Source organism: Uranotaenia lowii, chromosome 2, assembly GCF_029784155.1.
Source record: "Uranotaenia lowii strain MFRU-FL chromosome 2, ASM2978415v1, whole genome shotgun sequence".
NCBI lineage: Eukaryota > Metazoa > Arthropoda > Insecta > Diptera > Culicidae > Uranotaenia > Uranotaenia lowii.
Window position 1 is genome coordinate 64,295,580 of NC_073692.1, and position 22,642 is coordinate 64,318,221.

Consider the following 22,642-nt stretch of genomic DNA (forward strand, 5'->3'; position numbering starts at 1 on the left):
CATTTTTGGCATTTTTGTCATTTTTGTCATTTTTGTCATTTTTGTCATTTTTGTCATTTTTGTCATTTTTGTCATTTTTGTCATTTTTGTCATTTTTGTCATTTTTGTCATTTTTGTAATTTTTGTCATTTTTGTCATTTTTGTCATTTCTGTCATTTTTGTCAGTTTTGTCATTTTTGTCATTTTTGTCATTTTTGTCATTTTTGTCATTTTTGTCATTTTTGTCATTTTTGTCATTTTTGTCATTTTTGTCATTTTTGTCATTTTTGTCATTTTTGTCATTTTTGTCATTTTTGTCATTTTTGTCATTTTTGTCATTTTTGTCATTTTTGTCATTTTTGTCATTTTTGTCATTTTTGTCATTTTTGTCATTTTTGTCATTTTTGTCATTTTTGTCATTTTTGTCATTTTTGTCATTTTTGTCATTTTTGTCATTTTTGTCATTTTTGTCATTTTTGTCATTTTTGTCATTTTTGTCATTTTTGTCATTTTTGTCATTTTTGTCATTTTTGTCATTTTTGTCATTTTTGTCATTTTTGTCATTTTTGTCATTTTTGTCATTTTTGTCATTTTTGTCATTTTTGTCATTTTTGTCATTTTTGTCATTTTTGTCATTTTTGTCATTTTTGTCATTTTTGTCATTTTTGTCATTTTTGTCATTTCTGTCATTTTTGTCATTTTTGTCATTTTTGTCATTTTTGTCATTTTTGTCATTTTTGTCATTTTTGTCATTTTTGTCATTTTTGTCATTTTTGTCATTTTTGTCATTTTTGTCATTTTTGTCATTTTTGTCATTTTTGTCATTTTTGTCATTTTTGTCATTTTTGTCATTTTTGTCATTTTTGTCATTTTTGTCATTTTTGTCATTTTTGTCATTTTTGTCATTTTTGTCATTTTTGTCATTTTTGTCATTTTTGTCATTTTTGTCATTTTTGTCATTTTTGTCATTTTCTTCATTTTTGTCATTTTTGTCATTTTTGTCATTTTTGTCATTTTTGTCATTTTTGTCATTTTTGTCATTTTTGTCATTTTTGTCATTTTTGTCATTTTTGTCATTTTTGTCATTTTTGTCATTTTTGTCATTTTTGTCATTTTTGTCATTTTTGTCATTTTTGTCATTTTTGTCATTTTTGTCATTTTTGTCATTTTTGTCATTTTTGTCATTTTTGTCATTTTTGTCATTTTTGTCATTTTTGTCATTTTTGTCATTTTTGTCATTTTTGTCATTTTTGTCATTTTTGTCATTTTTGTCATTTTTGTCATTTTTGTCATTTTTGTCATTTTTGTCATTTTTGTCATTTTTGTCATTTTTGTCATTTTTGTCATTTTTGTCATTTTTGTCATTTTTGTCATTTTTGTCATTTTTGTCATTTTTGTCATTTTTGTCATTTTTGTCATTTTTGTCATTTTTGTCATTTTTGTCATTTTTGTCATTTTTGTCATTTTTGTCATTTTTGTCATTTTTGTCATTTTTGTCATTTTTGTCATTTTTGTCATTTTTGTCATTTTTGTCATTTTTGTCATTTTTGTCATTTTTGTCATTTTTGTCATTTTTGTCATTTTTGTCATTTTTGTCATTTTTGTCATTTTTGTCATTTTTGTCATTTTTGTCATTTTTGTCATTTTTGTCATTTTTTCGTGCTTGTGATATAGCTCAGTTGGCAAGTCAGTTGCTTCCTGAGCTGATGTCCGTGAGTTTGAGCCCCAGAGTAAATAAAAAACCAACCATGTGACATTCTGCTGACAAATTTGCTCGTTTTTCAATACAAAATTCAAATCAAAACCCGTACACTCAGATCTCATTATAAAAATCTGCAAAAATTTAGTCGTTAGTTTTGACCAATGGGAAATTTTTTAACTACAGGGTTTTTGGAATTCGAAAATAAAAAATTTGCAATATGGATGAGCATATTATATTGATCACCTTGGCTAGTTAGTTTACACCATTAGAAACAATACTCAAGTCTTACAGATCAATCAATTGTCTCCATAGACTGATGCTAAAATTCAATTAAAATTTATCTGACACCCTCGAACAGAGATTATTGTCTCAAACAAACAGCTTCCACAAGTCGATTATCTTGAATCGAGCTACCAAATGCCGAACCTGTGTACATTGAAACGGTACTGCACCTCAGACAAGACATCTCAAAAGCCTTAATTTCCTGGCCCCGCATCATTGAGAAGAGGAATCGAATTCTGTTTCGGCCCAAGCTGCTCATCTGTGTCCCAACCAGCCAACATCCGCTTGCCAGGCGATCCAGATTACCTTTCTCGGCCACTTTCCTTCCTACTTACCACCACCCACACCATAACAAACTTTCGAAGACTCGAATTAGCCCCACCGAGAAAAACACAGAACGTCGTCGTTCAGCCGGAAACTTCTCCGAGGCGCGGCGATTACCTACCGAGTCGACCCTCGCGAAAATAAATTTATAAACTGCGTTTCGAGATTATAACCTGCTGCCGAGTTGTTGTCTCTTTGAACCCCCTTCTCCCCTCCCGTGATAGTGGCCTAACAAGCAAATATGCTATTAAGGCGAATTTGAGTGAGAGAAACGGTATTGTTTATTTAAATAATAACACAATAAAACGACATTAAATGAAACACGGGGCTTCAGGATCGAACAGTGAATGGGAGGAAGAGATACTGCACGGTGGGCCTGCACTGCGCGTTATTTTCCTGCCAGATAACTAAAGCGTGGATCATCTTAAATCTACACGCAATATTTATTATACCATAGCTTTGCTAGATGTCGGATCTGGAATGTTTTGACAGTACTTTGTTTTGGAATTTTTCCTCTATCCGTGCTGCAAATTTCATTGCGATTCGTATTGTTTCGAAAAAGTTACACGTTAATTTTGGACACCCACGTCAAAAAACCATACCAAGCGTCATAGTGGAACTAGAGATCGGAAACTGCATTTGAAGGTGTTGAGAACGATCAAGGCCAGGCTTCCGAAAAGTACTGGCAAACGACAGTATTCTTGCAAACGTCGGACATGCACCTCGATGAAAGCTTCCCTAATATTTCTTCCCCGACAGTTTTAAAACGAGCGGTCGTGCGATGTACAGCGATGGCTTGTTTTACCTCATGCGAGAGTTTGCTCGTGGGTTAAAAATTTTTTAAGCTTCGTGAAAGTTTTGGGAAAATCTTCGTGACAGTTTTCAATGCGTTGAATTTCGCATGACAGTACTACTTACTCCGTCCGACTGTAGCCGAGATTCGCTCGGGCCGAGTTAATTTCAAACGAACGTATGAATTTTCCTTTTGCTTGAAGCTACTGCGGGTGGTGATTACCCCAATCACCCTCCCCTTCCCTTCTCGCCTAACCTGCACCGGCACCACACATCGCGTTACGCGCCGATCGTATGCTGCTGCTCGGTGCGAATAGATGCCTCGTTCGATCTATTCGAACCGAGCAGCAGCGCATACGATCGGGCATGGGTACGGTATGGGCACGACAGTCACCCGTGACAGTCCTGCAAAATCTGTCACGCCCTGCAGCCGACAGTTAGGATGAAATTATTTTCGAAACAGGAGGCATGAAGGGATGAAAACCGAACTGTCGGTTAGGTTCGCTACAGCTTAAAGCACAACATTTTCGGCAACACATGCATTGAGCCGATTGTTCAGGTACAGCCTGGGTTCTCGCAAGTGTGCGATGTAGCCGAAGCATTACGATGCGTTACCGACGGTACAGCAGCGAACCGAGTGGTAAGGAAAACCGAGAAAGTTGGTTTGGCAAGAAAAAAGCTGTCATAGCAAAGCTGTACTTTTCGGAAGCCTGATCAAGGCAAACCTAGGGCAGCGGTCGGCAACCTTTTGAGACAGAAGAGCCAAAAATTGCAAATTAAGGAAATGTCTAAGTTTCAAAGAGCCGAAATTCATTTTATCCTTACTACAAATAATGGTGATCGCTGAGATACATTGAATCCTGATGTTAACTCAGTTTTATTTTCCTTTATCACAACGCCACAGATTTTCGTTGTTTTATTGCGGATTTGCTTTCTTATAATTTTCATAACGGGTACAGCTTAGTAACGTTGAAATTTTGGCGATTTATCATTGTGACCTGATAAAATTTATCATTTTAAACTGCAATTCTTTCCTTATACCTTTTTTTTTTGTATGTATGTTGGTAATCCACCATGGGTGCACGGATTCACCGCAGTTTCTGCCAAAGTATGGGTTCACATACATTCCTTAGATTATTAGGTTCGACAAATCTCCAATGCAGCGCGCCACCATACCCGGACCCCATGGCTTCGTATGAACTATTATGTGGTGAATGTATTGCGTGTGTTGATGTAGGTATATTTTGGAAGAACGAATCAATCAGGTGGGCTAGTTTACTTACAGGTATTCCGGCATCCGTGTATATACCTGGCCAGCTGGCAACTGATTGAACATTCCAATTATATAGTCAGTTATATAATGAAACACATCTTACCTGTCGGCCCACTTATGGGATTCGAACCCAAAAGTTTTTCTTGCCGATACCGGGAATCGAACCCAGTACGCCTGGCGTACCAATACCAGACTCGCGCCAGCCTATCCACTAGACCACATCGGCGCTACAAACATTCTTTCCTTATACCTTTTTCCAGATAAAAAATAGACTTTCGATGCATTGAAAATTTTATATCATAAAAATGCATACTAATATTTAAAAGAAGCATTGAAAATTTTATATCATAAAATGTATACTGCAAGATGTAAATTAATATAAAAAAAAACTATACGAGGGTATGTCACATTTATTTTTTCTTCAAATTCTACAAAAAGCCTTAAAATTTTTTGGTTAATGAACTTAAAATCCATTGAAGTTCATTTGTTTGTTATGTGCATAAAACTTTCATTTTAAATCGATAAATATTTTCCGGGCCTTAGAATAAATTAACCAACAAATTTTAATTCATAAATACTCATTTTAGGAATTGAAAAAAATTAGTCAAAATTTGAAAAAAAAATTAACAATCAGTCGCGAGATGTGGTCTATAAAATGTGGTTATCAAATTTCTTTAACATTTTTTTCATTACATGCATTCCCATTCAGCTCTCTAGTTCTCATTTTGATATCTGATAAAATTAAAGAAAGGTTTCAAAAATTATATTTTTCGATAACGAAAATTTTAGTTTAAATTCTCAATTCTGTTCCAAATCGTAACCTTTCAAAGTTCTTCTCCATACTAATGAAATCTTAAAAATAATGTCTGAACCTCTGAGTCTCGAATATATCATGGATTCAGATTGATCCTTCTGTCAAAGTTTTTATGAATTCTAATCACAAATTCATATTTTGAATTTTTATACAATACAAATACAATTTATACAATATATACAATGATTTGTAATTTAATCTATGTATTTGATTTTTTCAAACCGATACTTTAATTTGTAGAATGAATTCTCTGTTTTCACCTGTCAAATTGTAAATTTAAACATTATAGTAGTTTGTTTGGCCGAAAATGTTAACCAATTTTAATGATATAAGATTCGTTGTGTAAATAATTTATTCTTATTTTTCAATATTTCAAAACAAAACAATTTCAAATATTTCAAAGAGTCAAAAAAAAAATTATTATTCTATAATTTTTAATACTTTTAATTCTTGACAGATTTGCTGTCTTTCAGTGTATCTTGAATTTTAGGAATCGTCAAGAATAGATACTACCGATGATGTAGAAATATGCTGGAGTCCAATGAAAGTTTTGATAGCTATCTCGGATCTTTCGGTACAATAATAAATCTTACATAATAATAGACATCTAACTTTGGCTTTGCTTCGCTGTGTTTCATTTTTCAACGAATCGATTTTTTAAACTCAAATTTAAGTTTTTTGATGTTATTTTGGTCATCACATCATAGAACAAACCAAAACCAAAATTCTGATAAAGACTTAGAAATCAAAATCAACTATTAGAACAGCCATGACGTTTTAAAAATAATTGAAATTAGGTTTACAATAAAAAAAGGTGTTAAAGTTGTAAGAAGATATATTAAAGTTTATGGAAGAAAATGCTTCTTTACCAAATAAAGTTTCTCCTGCCAATAAAAACCTAAAAATATTCATATTATACATAAAATTCTAAAATTAGACCAGCACTCAGCTCCCGGTTTACAAAAATATTTTTTAACAAACTTGAAAATTTTGTCCTCTTGAACTCATGTTCAAAATTAGAACGAAGAACTTAATTTTTTTCATGGATTTGAAAAGAAACATTGAAAGAATGAATTGAATATTTAAAAAAAAATTAAAAACAAAACGATTTAAGAATTAAGTTTTAATGCACAAAACAATTATTATCAGTATTCAAAGCATTATTAAATTCATCATCTGATGTTCATATTTGATAAAAGCGGTGGTGAAGCAAATTTATTTTTAAAATAATCAATTCAAGAAAAACAAACTCAATTTCATAATCTTAACAGTGAGGAATTCATTTGACGATTAAAAAATGCTGAGTTTTTATCCGATTAAATCAGAAAACCAAATTCAACGGAAAACTTCCCATGCCAGCGAAAAAAAACTCTCCAGGCTTCCAAATGCTATATCAGACTTTTATGAAGAACGTTAACAGATTTCTAAATCTCAACTTGGTTGCAAACTGACAAGATGCTGTTAATTTGTTCTATAGTAGTTTTTTGGTTTCTTTTGGAATCCTTTGGAATATTATCTGAACTGAAAGAACTTATGTTGAGACCGTTTACTCTAGAAAATTTCGAGGATTTTCAAAATTTTCACACATTGAGCAAAAGAGCCGCAGTTATACATCCAAAGAGCCGCATGCGGCTCGCGAGCCGCAGGTTGCCTACCTATGACCTAGGGCAGTCGGACTATGACATTGCCAAGAAATTCAATGCCGATCGGTGCACCGTCAGAAGGATTCGTCTGCGAAGGATTCGATCTACAAGAAGGAGTTCCCCAATTCCGCCCTATTGAAAATTATTGAGCAATTGTCAACCAGAAGATGAAGAAGAATGGTTGGACGACTCGGGATGCAACAGAGATGAAGAGATGGTGGAACAAAATGGCCGCTGAGGTCAGCAAACAGGGTGTCCAAACTATGATGAGTGGTATTCGACGAAAAGTTCGAAATTTCATCAAAGCCATGATGAATTTTTTTTATAATTTTTCCTTTAAAATGCAATAAAAACCCTACATTTTAAGTATAAAACATTTTTATTTCGTTTACATAGCTCCGAGATAGATCCGTTTAGCGTCCTGATTTGAGATGATCTATGCTTTGTTGGAGAGAATTAGCAACACGAAACATCGACAGATCACCGATAAACTTCACATTAAAACGCGAGAGAATCGAGCGGTGAACATCCAAAGGTATCTCCAGTGTCTACCAAGGTCTATGGATAAAGTTACGGGAAACAGTGATATCCTTCTTATTCAACTCGTCGATGCTATTTTTAGCACGACTCGGGTTCTCTTTAAAAATTTTCGTTGGATTGGGAGGACCAACATGAAGAGTGATCTGAAGGTTGACTTTATGAATTTACGTTGGATCGTAAGCACCAACAGGAAGAGGTACCTGGTGTTTCACTTTATGAATAAACTTTGGATCGGGAGGACCAACAGGAAGAGTGTTCTGAAGGTTCACTTTATGAATTTACGATGGATCGTGAGGACCAACAGGAAGAGTGTTCTGAAGGTTCACTTTATGAATTTACGTTGAGTTCAGGGGACCAACAAGAATACTGTTCTGAAGGTTTTTTTATGAATTTACGTTGGATCGAGAGGACCAACAGGAAGAGTGATCTGAAGGTTCACTTTATGAATTTACGTCGGATCTGGAGGCATTAAGAATGTTATGAAAGTATGCTGGCTCTGGAGGAGCAACACTAACAGTGTAATATGGCTCGAGGTAGCTAGCATAGAAAAGTTACTGATGATCAACTTTATATCGTTTTCTGATAATCAATTGAATTTGTTTGAAGCATGATGTCCTTCAAAAAAGGTTATCTAATGATCGATCATTTATTTTTTGTTTGTTAAGATAAGAGGTTGGTTTGAGAGAAATAACCAGCGAATTGGATCGGTATTAATTAAAAATATGTTGATATTTATGTAGCTGCATTGCATGTTAACACATTTAGACAGCGAAAAAATCTAAGCCGGAAAAGTTACCGAAAGTTTTTTTTAAATTTTTATAAACATAGTTTTATTTTCATTATTGTATTTCTAACAAACGAGTTATGCTTTTATATAAAACACACCAGAGGCGAGCAAAAATACGAGATATCTCGTATTTGGCCCGTAATGTGTTAAGTACCCTTTCTTGTCATTTGGTTCAAAAAGACTCTCCGACATTAGTAGGACAAAAGAAAAGGGGGGTTGAAGTTTCTTTACTGATGGATGGAAATGACTAACTTGAATAGTGTTCCGGAGCGTTCACTTTGAGAATCCCCTGAGTTGAGATAACAGTGTTCCGTGTATTTGGCGAAAGTGATGATACGAGACAATACATTTCGTTCAAAGCAAATGCCTTTTGTCAAAGGTACACAATTAATGATTTAGAGAGTAGACCTCGTTGCAAAATTGATACGATAAAAGGATTCTAAATAAAAAGTTGGCGCGAGATTACCTTTTTCCTATAATTTCAAGGCAGATTGATTTGGAACTGGAGAGAGTGGCAAGAAGCTCGAACATGAACCGAAAATATGCTTCTGTTTTCACATCACTTCACTTTTTTTTGTGTAGAGGGGAGATGTGTAGCCGATAATTGCGAGAAGACAACTATGAATTGTAACCATGGTGATGTTTTTAGTATAAACACAGAGAACAGACGCACAAGCTTGAACAAAAAATCTTAAAAAAAGTGTGTAAATTTCAAATGCTGACATCCAAAAAATACGTTGAAAATTTACTTGAAACAGTGTCATCTATTGCGCAGTTCAAAAGTTACAAATCAAATTTTCAAGTGCCCAGTTTTCGAAAAGGCGTACTCGTATATGAACTTATCAATGATTGAACTAATGCCGCTCTAGAATAGATAATATATAAGTGCAATAAGAATTACTTTTGACTGTCCAATTCCTCTTCCTTTATTATATACGGGTTTTACTTATTGACTGTTCTCGATGAGTGAAACTTTTTTTTAATTTACGTAACGATTCGGATGACTTTTTACTTCATCAGATTACGTAAATTAAAAAATTAAAAAAAGTTATTTCACTCACCGATAAAAGTCAATTAGTAAAAACCGTATAGAAAACATTTAACTTTTATTAATTCCCTTTTTATTGCACTACTGAGGCAGTTGAAATAACTAACAGTTTTACCATAAGTTTTTGCACTTCTTGAAAGGTCGTCAGAGGACGAATCGGCTATATTCAGCTAATTAGGAACATTCTTGATGATCAGTCTCACCCATCAGAACTGATTCTAGACATCTCAAAGCGGGATACTTTTAAGTATAATTTTTGCTTCCCATTGTCCAACATTTAGCAATTCCTGCTTGAAGGAAAGAGCGATTAACTTTTAAGATATTTTTCCATTATGCAACTGGAAGAAAGTGTTACGAAACTTTAAAAGCAATATTCTTGAAACATGGCAAACAGTTCATACGACCTGCTCAAAACTGTCTGAAATTTTTTTTTCTCAGTTTGGTTTTGACATTTCTCTTGGGTGTGTTTAGAGACATCTGGTGGCCCAGCCAAAAAACAAAAATTGGTTCAAAACGATTGTTGGAAATTTTACACAAGTTTCGTGGGCTAGCTTGTACGTCTGTTCTCTGTGGTACAAATATGACAAGATGAATTCCAAACTCTACCCAGCCAGTAGTATCTATAGATCTCTCCTTTCCATTGCTCAAAGTGCTGCATCATCAGTTCCTGTGACATAGACAATATTAAATGTTTGCAGGGGGTTCACTTTTTTAAAATTGTCAATGATAGAACATGGACTCAAAGCTAGGAGGCTTTTATATTTACTTGTTTTTAAAAAATTCTCAAGTAAGCCCACCGTGCCGGCATCAAACTTTTCCGATACACAAAAGCCGGAGAAAAACTTTCGCTTCGAAGATTTCGTTTCCATTCTCGAAAGCCGCCGCTACCGCCACATTTTCACAATGAATGGAGCCAAAGCAGTGATACCTCGCTGTAGCAGTACCGTAGCAACAGCATCATCCTCATCAGCAACATCACCATCATCATCAGCAAACCGCTTCAATGGGATTGCGGAGAAGAAAAACACGTGGGACCTCTGCTGCCTGTCGATGGTGCTGTAAAACTACACCGGATATGTACAGGGCCGGGTGGATTTCTGAGATTGGGTTTTGAGAAATCGGAAGGAGCAGGAAAGTCGCTTCGACATCGAACAAAAGTTCCTCAAAAAGTTATTCAAATGAAAAACAAATTGATTATGGTGTTTTCTCCATTATCCGGTGTCTCCTTGAATGGTAGTGTCTTCTTTTAAAGAGTCTGCGGTAGGTACCGGAAAGTTTTCTGCAAAAAGACAGATAAATTCAGCTTGTAGGTTTAGAGTAGATATTAGCTGTTTAGGGTGAGTATCTAAAAGTCGTAGTTATTCGACAATGAACTCGTTTCCGCTTACTAGCCACGAGCCTCAATCAGCATAAATATAGCCCTCCTCCTTTTGAATGGATTTATCTCGTTCCTAATCTGGATTTAGGCCTAACAGGATTCTACATTTGAAATCTTTCAGCGATTGATAATTTTGGGATTTATAAATTGATTAATTTCGGACGAAAACAATCAGAAACTGTATTCAACCCAAGAAGCTTAAACCTACAAGAATACTTTTCTTGCATCGCTTCCTTATTCTGCCGCACGTTTCAGAATTATTTATATTTAATTATCTTGTATGCATTTTTATGCTCTTCCGACAATTCCCCACAAGGGAGTAGTGGTCCATAAAACTCGTCCACAGTGTAGTTCATTTTTTTCTCTACCGCACATCGAAATATTTTTGCTTAGCATTTTTTAGGTAGTGGATGCTGCCATTCGACGAAAACTTTGCTCCAACTCCCCTATCCCGAAGAAAAAAAACAAAAAACCCAGCCAGCGCAAAAACAAAAATGTCCTGGCAGTGGGTACCGGGGTCCTTTCGTTGGTTTCGTTCAGTATTCCGTTGCCAAAGTGCACGAATAGGTACGTGGATGGCCAACATGTGGAAGAGCAAGAAAATAAAAATTACCCTCTCCATCTTTCCAGAGCTCCCTCTAATATGGGTTGAGCGAGGGTCGGGGTCCTCGGACGAAAAACGGGACGTAAATTTGAAATAAAAATGTTTATGATTGCCGTGTCCCCCGGTGCCACTTACATTCTTGAGCTAATTTTTCTCCCAGTTGTTCCGTGTCTTTCGCGTGTGCATGATTATGCCGTTGCCCAAATTGCTCCAAAGTTGGTCAGACTTCAGTGATGAAGTCATTTCAAGTATTGAAGTGGTCTTTGAAATGCCCGTAATTATTTTTGTTGTTGATAATATTCATTCATTGATTTGGTATCTGAAGAAACAAGACTTTTTCAAAAGTCAAGTATACGAAGCTGTTTATGACCACTCTCCTAACAGTGCCTTAACTGGGTGTCATCAAAGCCTTTCCATGCTTGGAACTATCGATAGCCTGGCTGTCGTTTAAATGATTGTCAAAATTCATAGAGTACCCTTAGAAATCAGCAACACCTTGATCAACACTTTTGAAAAGATATGGCAGTACGAAGAGTTCAACTGAGCGATAAGTTCATAGTGTAAAGCATTTCTCGTATTACAATTGCTTTTACCTGGTCCTGATGTTGCAGTCTATCATTTTAAACGTAGACGGGTCAACTTTCATCGAGCATTGCCTTCATATCAACACCCTTCTTTCTATTTTTCTGATAACCTTTCTTGGGCTTCACTCGGCGATCTTTCCCAGAATAATCTGTAATTTCACAGAATTTTTAGCAAATTTTCGTCATAGAATCTGTGTCACAGATCACAGTATATTCAAAATTTTCACAGAATTCACAGAATTTTGATGAGTTCAGCTGCGATGCCATCCTTCCCGGCCGACTTGTTTCTATTCAGCTGGCGAATGGCTTCCTCAACTTCACTCATCGTTGGAATTGGCTCCTCTACGTCGTTGGCTACGCCGGCGATGTACCTTCCCCCACCGTCTTGATTTCCTGCATGTGCGCCATTCAGGTGTTCATTGAAGTGCTGCTTCCACCTTTTGATCACCTCACGATTGTCCGTCAGGATGCCTCCGTCCTTATCCCGGCACATTTCGGCTTGCGGCACGAAACCTTTGCGGGATGCGTTGAGTTTCTGATAGAACTTTCGTGTTTCTTGGGAACGATGCAGCTGCTCCAGCTCCTCGAGCTCCTGCTCCTCCAAACGGCGCTTTTTCTCCTGGAAAATTCGGACTCGCTGCCTCTTCCGCTGTCGATGATTTTCTACATTTCGACGGGTGCCTCTTTGCACTACTGCCGCCCACGCGGAATTCTCCTCGTTCATCACCCTCCTACACTCCTCGTCGAACCAGTCGTTCCGTCGAGTTCGCTCCACATAACCGATGACGTTCTCCGCCGCACTGTTGATGGCTGTCTTGATGGTATCCCAACAGTCCTCGAGAGGGGCTTCGTCAAGCTCGCCCTCTGCCGGCAACGCTGCTTCGACCGATTGCGCGTAGTCTGCCACGACCTCAGATTGCTTCAGTCGTGCGATATTTAACCGAGGCCGGCGCCGGTTTCGTGTGTTGTTCACTACGGAGAGTTTTGGGCGCATCTTCACCGTCACCAGATAGTGATCTGACTCAATGTAGGCGCCTCGACAGGATCTGACGTCGATGATGTCCGAAAAGTGCCGGCTGTCAATCAAAACATGGTCGATCTGTGATTGCGTTTGGTACGGTGATCTCCAGGTGTACTTGTCTGGGAGGCAATGCTGGAAAAAGGTACTACGTACGGCCATTCGTTTGGAGGCGGCGAAATCAATAAGTCTGAGGCCGTTTTCGTCGGTCAGCTGGTGCGCACTGAACCTTCCAATTGTCGGTTTAAATTCCTCCTCCTGGCCGACCTGAGCGTTAAAATCCCCGATTTTTGGCAACGGTCGTATTCACGCTCCAGTTGCGCGTAAAATTCGTCTTTGTCGTCACCGGTACTTCCGAGGTGAAGGCTGTGCACGTTGATTTGCATCTTTCCCATCACTATAAAAGCTGTTAAAAGCTCGTGTGTGTTGCCGCAGCTCTGGTAGATGGCTCGACTATCTGGGTACGTTCGTACCGTGGAGCCCTTCCAGCATACCTGCTGCAGCGCTACGGTGTCGAATTTGAGGCTCTTCAATTCTTTGGAGAGCACGTGGGTACTGCCCACAAAATTTAGAGATAGGCAGTTCCATGTTCCAAGTTTCCAATCGCTAGTCCCTTTTCGTCGCGTGGGTTTTTGCCGATTTCCATCCGAAATTTGTTGTTCGTTGTTCGTTGCTTATGTTTTTTGTAGTCACAGGCTCGCAAGGCCCGCAGCTAACCCCACTATCTCGCAGGAGGACCGTCGTGATGTTGCTGTTTAGGGTCCCGAACACCACCAGGACGTTGTTGCCAAGGCCGTGCGAACGGGGGGGGTTTTAGGGGTTTAACTCCCCCCATGGGGTTTTCCGTTAATTTTTTTTTTGCTTAAGAAAAACTGTACTGTGGATGAGTTGGATGAACCATGATCTTCCATTGAAAAGAAAAAGACATGTCTCGTCATTCTCTCTCACCGTACCGTTTTGATTCATGTGGATAATCAATAAGGCTTGGGTCTGCTAAAAAGAATAAAGCTTACTCTTTACTCTTATACAGATTTCCAGGAGAATGACAGCTAATCGGAATGAAATTTGAGTGAAGGCTATTGCTTTCTCTGTTAAACGCATGAGAAATCGTATACCGGGATTGCGAGCGTGCCCATCGCCTATGGTACTGAATGAGAAAAAAACGGAAAAGGATTTGCTGTGGCTGTCTGAACGAGAGAGAGAAAAGTTGTATGTACATATTTGTGTTTCCTCATTTGATTCACTCACTTACTTGAATCGGGGCAGTCATTTTCAGAGTCAAGTTTATATTTCATTTCTGCGTTGCTGATATTTCGGTCGTGTGATAAGTTGTCTGTGTCAACTTTACTAGGTACTGTAAACTGCAGGTATGAAAATGGCAACAAAATTTAACACTTCTTGTCGAAAAGGAAATCACATTACAACAAACGCAACAAACAATTTCTAAAGCATACAAAATTTCAAATTTCAGAGCTACGAAAGTGAAAAGAATTTTCGAACCTACCCGAACAAAAAATGTCGAAACGTGTAAATACGGTTTTGAATTACTTCAGCAAGAAGCAGAGAACGAATTCCGAGGTGAGTGCAACATTTTTTTTTTCAAAATTCTAATGGACGAGGTTCGGGTTGTTTATTTTGCTTGAAATGACAGTTTCAGAAACTTTTTCAAAATCAGAATTTACAAATGCTGAATGATAACTTTTTTTAAATCTGTTCTCTTTTCTTAAAACATTCATTATTAAACTTGTGATAGAAACAACTTTATAGAGCTTTTCAACGATATTGAGGTGAACAAAACTTTTTCAATTCAAAAATTGTTCTTTTCAAAATAAAAAAAAACAGCTTTTTCTCGGAAATTTCATTGTTTTCAATTAATAATTTTTATTTGTTTATTAATTATTGATTGCAAACGATAACGATTTTAAAGAATTAACCAGTGTATAAAATTAGACTTTGGACTAAAATTTATATTTTTGACCAATATTTCTATTATGATTTGAAAGTTGTGATTAAAATCAAAATTTGTATCTGCAGTCTGATAAAGGTAATGGATGTTTTAAGATAAAAAAAACATCAAAATGGTAAAAAAGTATTGCAGTTTTATATAAAAAAAAACATTCTAATTTTTTTACTTTTAATATATCTTTGATCTTAAATAAATACCAATGTAAATATCAAAAATTATATTGATTTCCATTCCATCGATTTTTTTCAGACTGACTTGAATTCAGCTCAGGCGTCAACATCATTTATAGTTGATTCTATAGACGTTGAAGAAAAAGTTAGTTAATTAAATGAATTATTTTCCATCGTCCTCTAATAACATTTATTTTCTTGTAGTCCGACTCGCTGATAATTCAAGAATCGACAGACATTTCATTTTTTGTAAATCAATTCAGAATTGAAAATATTATAGAAGCATATGACAATATTTTCGTATCAACAGAGAAAACTGAATTTCCTACCTCTGGTAAACGAAATCTTCGCTTCCAACTTCGTTGGTTAGTGATTTACCCTTGGATAGCATACTCGCGATTGCAGGATAGTGTTTATTGTAAACCTTGTGTTTTCATGAAGAAAAATCACGCAGGTGTTGGGTCCCAGGCTTTGAAAAGTTTAGTTACTGAAAAGTTTCAAAACTGGAAAAATGCTCTTGAAGTTTTCAAAAAGCACGAATCATGCGAGTATCACAAGCATAGCATTCTGGGAATTGAAAGTTTAAGAAAAGGAGAGGTTTCAATCGACATTCAGCTGGATACCCAAAAAGCTAAGACAATAGAGGAAAACAGAAAGAAATTGGTAGCTATAATTGATACCATCAGATTGTGTGGGCAACAAAATTTAGCTCTGCGAGGGTGTAATGAAAGTGGCCCAATTATTCCCCTAGTGCCACATACTAATGATGGAAATTTTAGAGCGTTGCTGCGATAACGAAGTCAAGCAGACAATATACTTAAAGAACATTTGGAAGCTCCCAATAAACGGTCTATGTACACTAGCAATCGAATCCAAAACGAGATCATTTCAATTTTCCGAGCAAAAATTGCAACGCAACTAGTGAAGCAAGTGAATCGCTCAATGAGTTTCTCTGTATTGGCTGATGAAACAGCGGACGTTTCCGGTATTGAACAACTGTCGATATGCGTTCGTTACCTTGCTGTATGTGATGATGGAAAAAATGCAATTAAAGAAGACTTTTTAGGATTTGTTCCTGTCACAAGGGGAACTGGAGAAAATGTTTCGGAGGTAATAATTAATTTTTTGAAGGATTCCAAAATAGATCTCAACCATTTTTTCGGTCAAGGTTATGATGGAGCGGCCGCAATGAGTGGGCACCTTAATGGAGTTCAAGCTTTTATTAAAAAAAATATCCTCTAGCACTTTTCGTGCACTGTTCATCTCATTGCTTGAATTTAGCGGTAAGTGCTGCTAGCCAGCTTCCAGCAATTAGGAATAGTATGGCCATAATCGAAGCGACCTACAATTTTTTTAACACGCCGAAACGTCAAGCAATTTTGACTAATAAAATTGAGCAGTTTCCATCAATAAATCATAAAAAATTGAAGAAGTACTGCCCAACTCGTTGGGTTGAACGCCATGAAGCTATTTTTGTATTCAAAGAACTTCAAGAAGCTATCTTTGAAGTTTTAGAAGAATTGACAGTTCAACGAGATGTGAAATTGTCTTCGGAAGCCTTTCAATTGTTAAACACTCTTAAAAACAGCCAATTCCAAATAGCTATCGAAATTTTATTAATCTGTCATTCGATCATAACACCACTGAGCGTAGAACTGCAACGAGAGAACCTATGCCTCACAGTTGCCATGGACATAGCTACAAATACGATAAACGAGCTAAAACGTTTGAGGCAAAATGCGGATGACGAATTTTCAAAATGTTTTCTAGCAGCAAAATCGTCTTTGGACCTACTAAATACCAGCATCAACGTTCCTAGAATGCCAAAAACTCGAAACCTCGAAATCGAATCACCAGAAGATTACTACCGTATTTCATTATTTATACCTTTTCTTGAGGAATTGATTGGACACATCGATGCACGTTTCATCAACCATGCTAACATCCTAAGCAGTTTCGACTGCCTGATGCCATCGAAACAGAAATTGTTCGACGAAGAAAGCTGTAAAGTTCTGTATGAGACTTACGGATCCGTTCTAAAATGCCTGAATGAACAACTTTTAAAGATGGAAACCAAACTATTCCGTGAAACATTGACTCAAAGGTTTGGTGAAGATGCCAATGTTTTCACCGCGCTCGATTTAGCGACTAGCACAGAAGCATTTCCAAATGTGGGCAAATTATTAAAAATTCTAGCTGTATTACCTGTTACTACAGCTACTGCTGAAAGATCGTTTTCAACGTTACGTAGGCTAAAAACATACGTTCGAAATTCCATGACTTCGGAAAGGCTCAACGGACTTGCCCTACTCAACATTCATCGGGACATTGAAATAGAAACTGAGGAAATTTTAAACGAGTTCTGTACTCATGAAAGAAAGATGCTACTGTGCTAAAAACTTTTCTATTTGTTCTTGTAAATTTAAAAATCGTTAATAAACTTAACTGCCTTTATATAAAAAATTGTATTATTAATGATCACGAAAAGAATAGGCTAGGGTAAAGGCAAAAATGCTTTTACGGCAATTTTTTGATTTATATATTAAAATGAATGGCTCTCGAAAACATTTGAACATGGAATTTTGTCTATTGAAAACCCCCCCCATGGGCAGGTCCTTCGCACGGGCCTGGTTGTTGCACTACGCACGCCGCCCCTAACATGGAGAACAGACGCGTAAGAAGCCCCCTGACTCAGTCTGCATGCGACCAAAGCATCCACCGGGGTTGGGTACCCGATCTCCGCTAAGGTTGATCGCACCCCAACTAGCACCACGGGGAGGTAGAGAATCGGAGTTGCAGACAAGAGGTGATATGACCACTACCCGAAGGTTGGGCGTATGGGGTCTCGAGTTGCACATTGTTTAGCCAAATTATCAACGATAATCAATTCCATAATTAAAATCCTCTGAATGATAAAAAAAAAAATAAAAACCAAGTTTTTTCATGAAAAATGATAAAACTTTCCCAAACTTTACTTTAAATTTAAAATTTTCAGCTTTATATGTAGGGGAGAGTGGGGTAACGTGGGCCATGGGCAAACGTGGACCACTCTCAATATTTCAGCTGTGTGTTGAGATAAAATCCCAATCCAACAGTCATCGTCAACGCTTTGCGTAAGCATGTTTTTGTATATATTTTTGACTTATGTACGCATCTTAAGCTTCTTTAATTTTACTAGCCTAGAAATCCGTAGGAGACCTTAAGTTCATAACAAAAATATGCTCATACGCTTATGATCTTAGTTTTGTCATGCTGTTTCACGTGGAAAAGGAAATTTTGATGAAACATCAATAAGTCACAAAAACGCAACCAATTTGCAAATCATAGCTTGTGGGGAATCGTGGGCCACATTTTGTGGGGTATCTTGGGCCTACTATATTTTGCTGTTACTGTCTGTAAAGTTTTTTTTTATGCCAAATTAAGAGTTATGAAAAATATTTTGTCCATCTTTTCTAATGCGTTAGAGACAAATATAAATCCAATATATGGAATTTTGCCAAAACGTTCGCGATCAGGTTTTAGGAAATATTCGATCATATACAACTCTCTTTTTTATTTCCTCATCTGAAATTGCTTTAAAATAACTAAATGAATTATAAAATTTCAGTTTTCGGTCAACTCATAAACTTTACATGTTATCTTGTGAATTTGGACTAGGTGGCCCACGTTTCCCCACAGTTTTTCAAAACCCAAAAAAAAAATATTTTTTTAAAACAGTCAAAATTCGGGAAATTAATGTATTTAAAAAATAATGAAAAATACCAAATGAGACCTTAAAAATGTAAAAAACCTTTCCATTTATTTTTTTCCTTTTTATCTTTTATAACAAAAAAGTTATGAAACAATGAAAAAAAGTGGACCATGATACCCCATTCTCCCCTATTTAAAATGACTTGTTGAAGACTTGAAAATGACTTGAATAAGATATTAAAATAACAATCAAATAATTAGTTTGCAATATTTGATCATCCGCCATGGTTACACGTATTCACCGCAGTTTTATAAAAGTATGAATTTTCTTGCTTGCATCTCTTAGAAAAAAGGGTTTTGTAAAATTATAAGTTTGCGTAATTTTGTAATATAAATTCCCCAACAAAATAGTAGTCTTGAAAATTGAATCGTGATTATGGAAGTCATTTACAAGCTGAATCTGCATTTGAATTTTCAATATTAATTTAAAATCCTAATTCTGCACCTGGACTCAAAGTTTGAATTTGATTCCATATACTATTTCAAGCTCAGGTGTTAAGATTTATTCAAAAAAAAACTAATTTGAAATGTTTTGATGATAAACTTTTTTTTACCAAAACCTTTATCAAAAAAAATATTAATATTTAGAAGAAAATTTTAAAATAATGAAAAAAAATCAAGAATTAGCTGTAAAATTAACTGGCAACAGGGTTGGATATTGACAGAAAACTAGCACTGTTATTCTATAGAAAGTTGTATTCCCATTGATAAACTCAATCGACGGCAGAATACAGTTTTGAGTTGTTGGAGAGAGTTACAATTTGATTATTCAGCAGTACGTTACTTTTTCCATAAAAAATCATAAAATTGATTTTCTAACTCGATTCTCATAGATTCCAGAAATTTGACAAGTCCCTACTGGATAGCAAATCAGGTTTTCAGAGTTAAACTAAAATTTTTATTTGATCAATTCTAAAAGATCAGATGAAATGCGTTTTGAAAACGATAATCATTTTGAATTAGGAAAATAAAGGAATGTCTCAAAGGATTCGGGGCGTTAATCAAACACCTTGTGGTGACAACTTGCGATGATCTAAATATGAAAAATTAAATGCTTAAAACATTCTTAAAAACGGAAACAATTATAAAAAATACTTAGTGTCAAAACAGTTAGTGTCCCTATTTTTCCTCTCTTAAATCACATCCTAATATGTACAAAGTACACATGTATTTGGGAAAGAAATAATATAAAGTCTGCTTCATTTAATATTGGAACAAATTCTTTTGCTCATTGTGGCGCTCCTAGTGGACGGATTTGGAAACTTTTTTCACCCACGTGTCGGGAAATTCATTACCTTTCACCATGTATTTATGTCATAACACCAAACGATAGCATTTTGTAAACAACCGCCATGGAAGCCGAACGGAGAGATCAAATTGTGCACAGTTTTCTTGAAAATCCATTGTTGTCGGCATCGAAGCTAGCTAAACAGCTTAAAATGCCCAGAAATATCGTATGGCGTGTTATCAAGCAGTACAAGGAAACATTGACGACGGCTCGGAAGCCGCATTCGAAGCGTCGGAGTGGAACTGTCGACCGGAAACTGCGTGGGAAAGTCATCAAGGCCGTCAAGAGGAATCCCAATCTTTCAGACCGCGATTTGGCCAATAAGTTCCAGGCCGCTCACAGTACGGTGCGACGAATTCGTCTCCGGGAAGGAATAAGGCCATTCCGAGCCAGCAAACAGCCAAATCGGACGCTGAAGCAGAACAATGTGGCCAGAATCCGTGCTCGAAAGCTGTACGACCAAGTGCTGACCAAGTTCGACGGATGTATTCTGATGGACGATGAGACCTACGTGGAGGCGGACTTTGGGCAAATCCCAGGTCAAAAATTTTATTTGGCGACGGCTCGGGGGGATGTACCTGCAAAATTTAAGTTTGTGTTTGCGGATAAATTCGCCCGCAAGTACATGATTTGGCAGGGGATATGCAGTTGTGGACAGAAAACCAAAGTCTTTCTCACTGACAAGACAATGACATCAGAAGTCTACAAAAAAGAGTGCCTACAGAAACGGATTCTGCCGTTTATTCGTGCCCACGACCGTCCAGTAATGTTTTGGCCGGACCTCGCAAGCTGCCATTACAGCAAAACGGTTATGGAATGGTACGCAACGAACGGGGTCAGCGTAATACCGAAGGACCTCAACCCCCCAAACTGCCCCCAGTTCCGGCCGATAGAGAAATACTGGGCAATCACGAAGCGGAGGCTTAAGCCTTAAGGCAAAGGGAAAACTTGTTAGGAACATGACTCAAATGAAGAACTGGTGGAATCAAATCGCCAAAACGGTGGACGAAAAGGGTGTGCGCCGCCTAATGTGCCGTATTACGGGAAAAGTACGAGAATTTCTTCGAAACAGCAATGAATAATTTTTTTAATTTTTTTTATGAAAGAGTAAAGAAAATGCTACATTTGTATGAAAAACAAATTATGAATTCGTTAATAAATGACTGAACTACACGCAATTGTTTGTGTTCCAATATTAAATGAAGCAGACTTTAATGTTGATTGATTATATTGAAACTTTTTTCTTCAAACTCATAACTACATTTTTTCTTCGATAGAGATGGTTTTAGAGAAATCACTTTTAAAACATTGTTTCTAGATATTTTTGCAGCTAATTTAAGAAATAATTTGTGAATTATTTTAAGTTTTCTTCGAAATTTTTATCTTTTTGCCAAATTTTTTGGTTCAAAATCCTTCATCATCAAAGTGTTTAGAGTTATAATTTATTTTTGAAGGAACTTTGATACATCTAATTTTCAAACTGGAAAAGTGAAAGTTTTTAAGAATAGTTATTAATTAAAATTTTGAAAATCTTAAAAAAAGTTGTTCTTAGCCCCCCGATTGATTGTTTTCGTGAAAAGTGTGTTGGACATGGGAGAGTCTCCTATGTTATCGCATTAAGGATCGTGAAGAAATATAAGCCAAAATTCACCGAAATTTGGCATTCTTTGTCTCAAAACATGCTGGACCAAATTTAACTAAATTAGTACCTTTGAGTTACCAAAACTGTTGAAGAATAGAATGTTAAATTTAAATTTATAACATTTGATTTATGTAGCTTCGCAGCAAGCGAGACCCTGTGCCTTGCAACAAGCTTCCAGCGACCTTTTAATTCAGCTCCCAAAAAATCGTTGAATGAGTAAAAAAACCCTTCTTCATTCCTCCATTATTAAGCTCATTTGAAAGTTAGCATATCCGCAGGCTCCTCAACCCAGCCAGCCATCCAATCCGCCATCTATCCAGTCAGAAAGGAAGCAACTCAATACACTTTTTATGCCTTTCTAAATTTTGTTTTCAGTAAACTTTTGTTCTTTTTTGTGATTTAAGTGATTTAAGTCAGTATACAACGCAACTTATGCAACTTCCTAGATCATAAATGAGTACAGTTATTTAACTTACGAAAATTTGGCAGAAGAGGCCGAATAGGCGTACATATGCCTCATTTATGATAAATATCACCTACATAAAATAAACTTGAGATAATTGTACAGTTGTTATTCTACTTCTAACGATATGTAACTTTAAAAGTCTTCTTTGATGTTAATAAGTAACTTTTGATTGCTTGGGTAACTATCACAAAACAATATTAATTTATTAATCACCCATAAATGAGACTCTACTCCAATGATGAACTTCCTTTGAGGTAGAATTATTAGCATAAGATTCTATGCCGGACCGGCACTAACAAACTTTCTCATCGCTGGCATTGTCCTCTCAGCGCAACCGCATAGGCGATGCGAGCACTGCCGAATTTGGGTGATGGTTTTGCATTAGTAGGATGCAGCTAAAATTTCACCTAACTTTTGACAGAACATACGGGTTTTTCTTAAGGAGAGAAAGAATAATTTTTCGATTCCATCGCCTATTGCATATGTCTGATGGAAACCAAATTAAACAAATCCCATAATCCACCACAAGACAAAGTAAGGTGGAAACCATGCTTGTCCAACACCTCGCAAACAGAACAGAGCAGAGAACGAA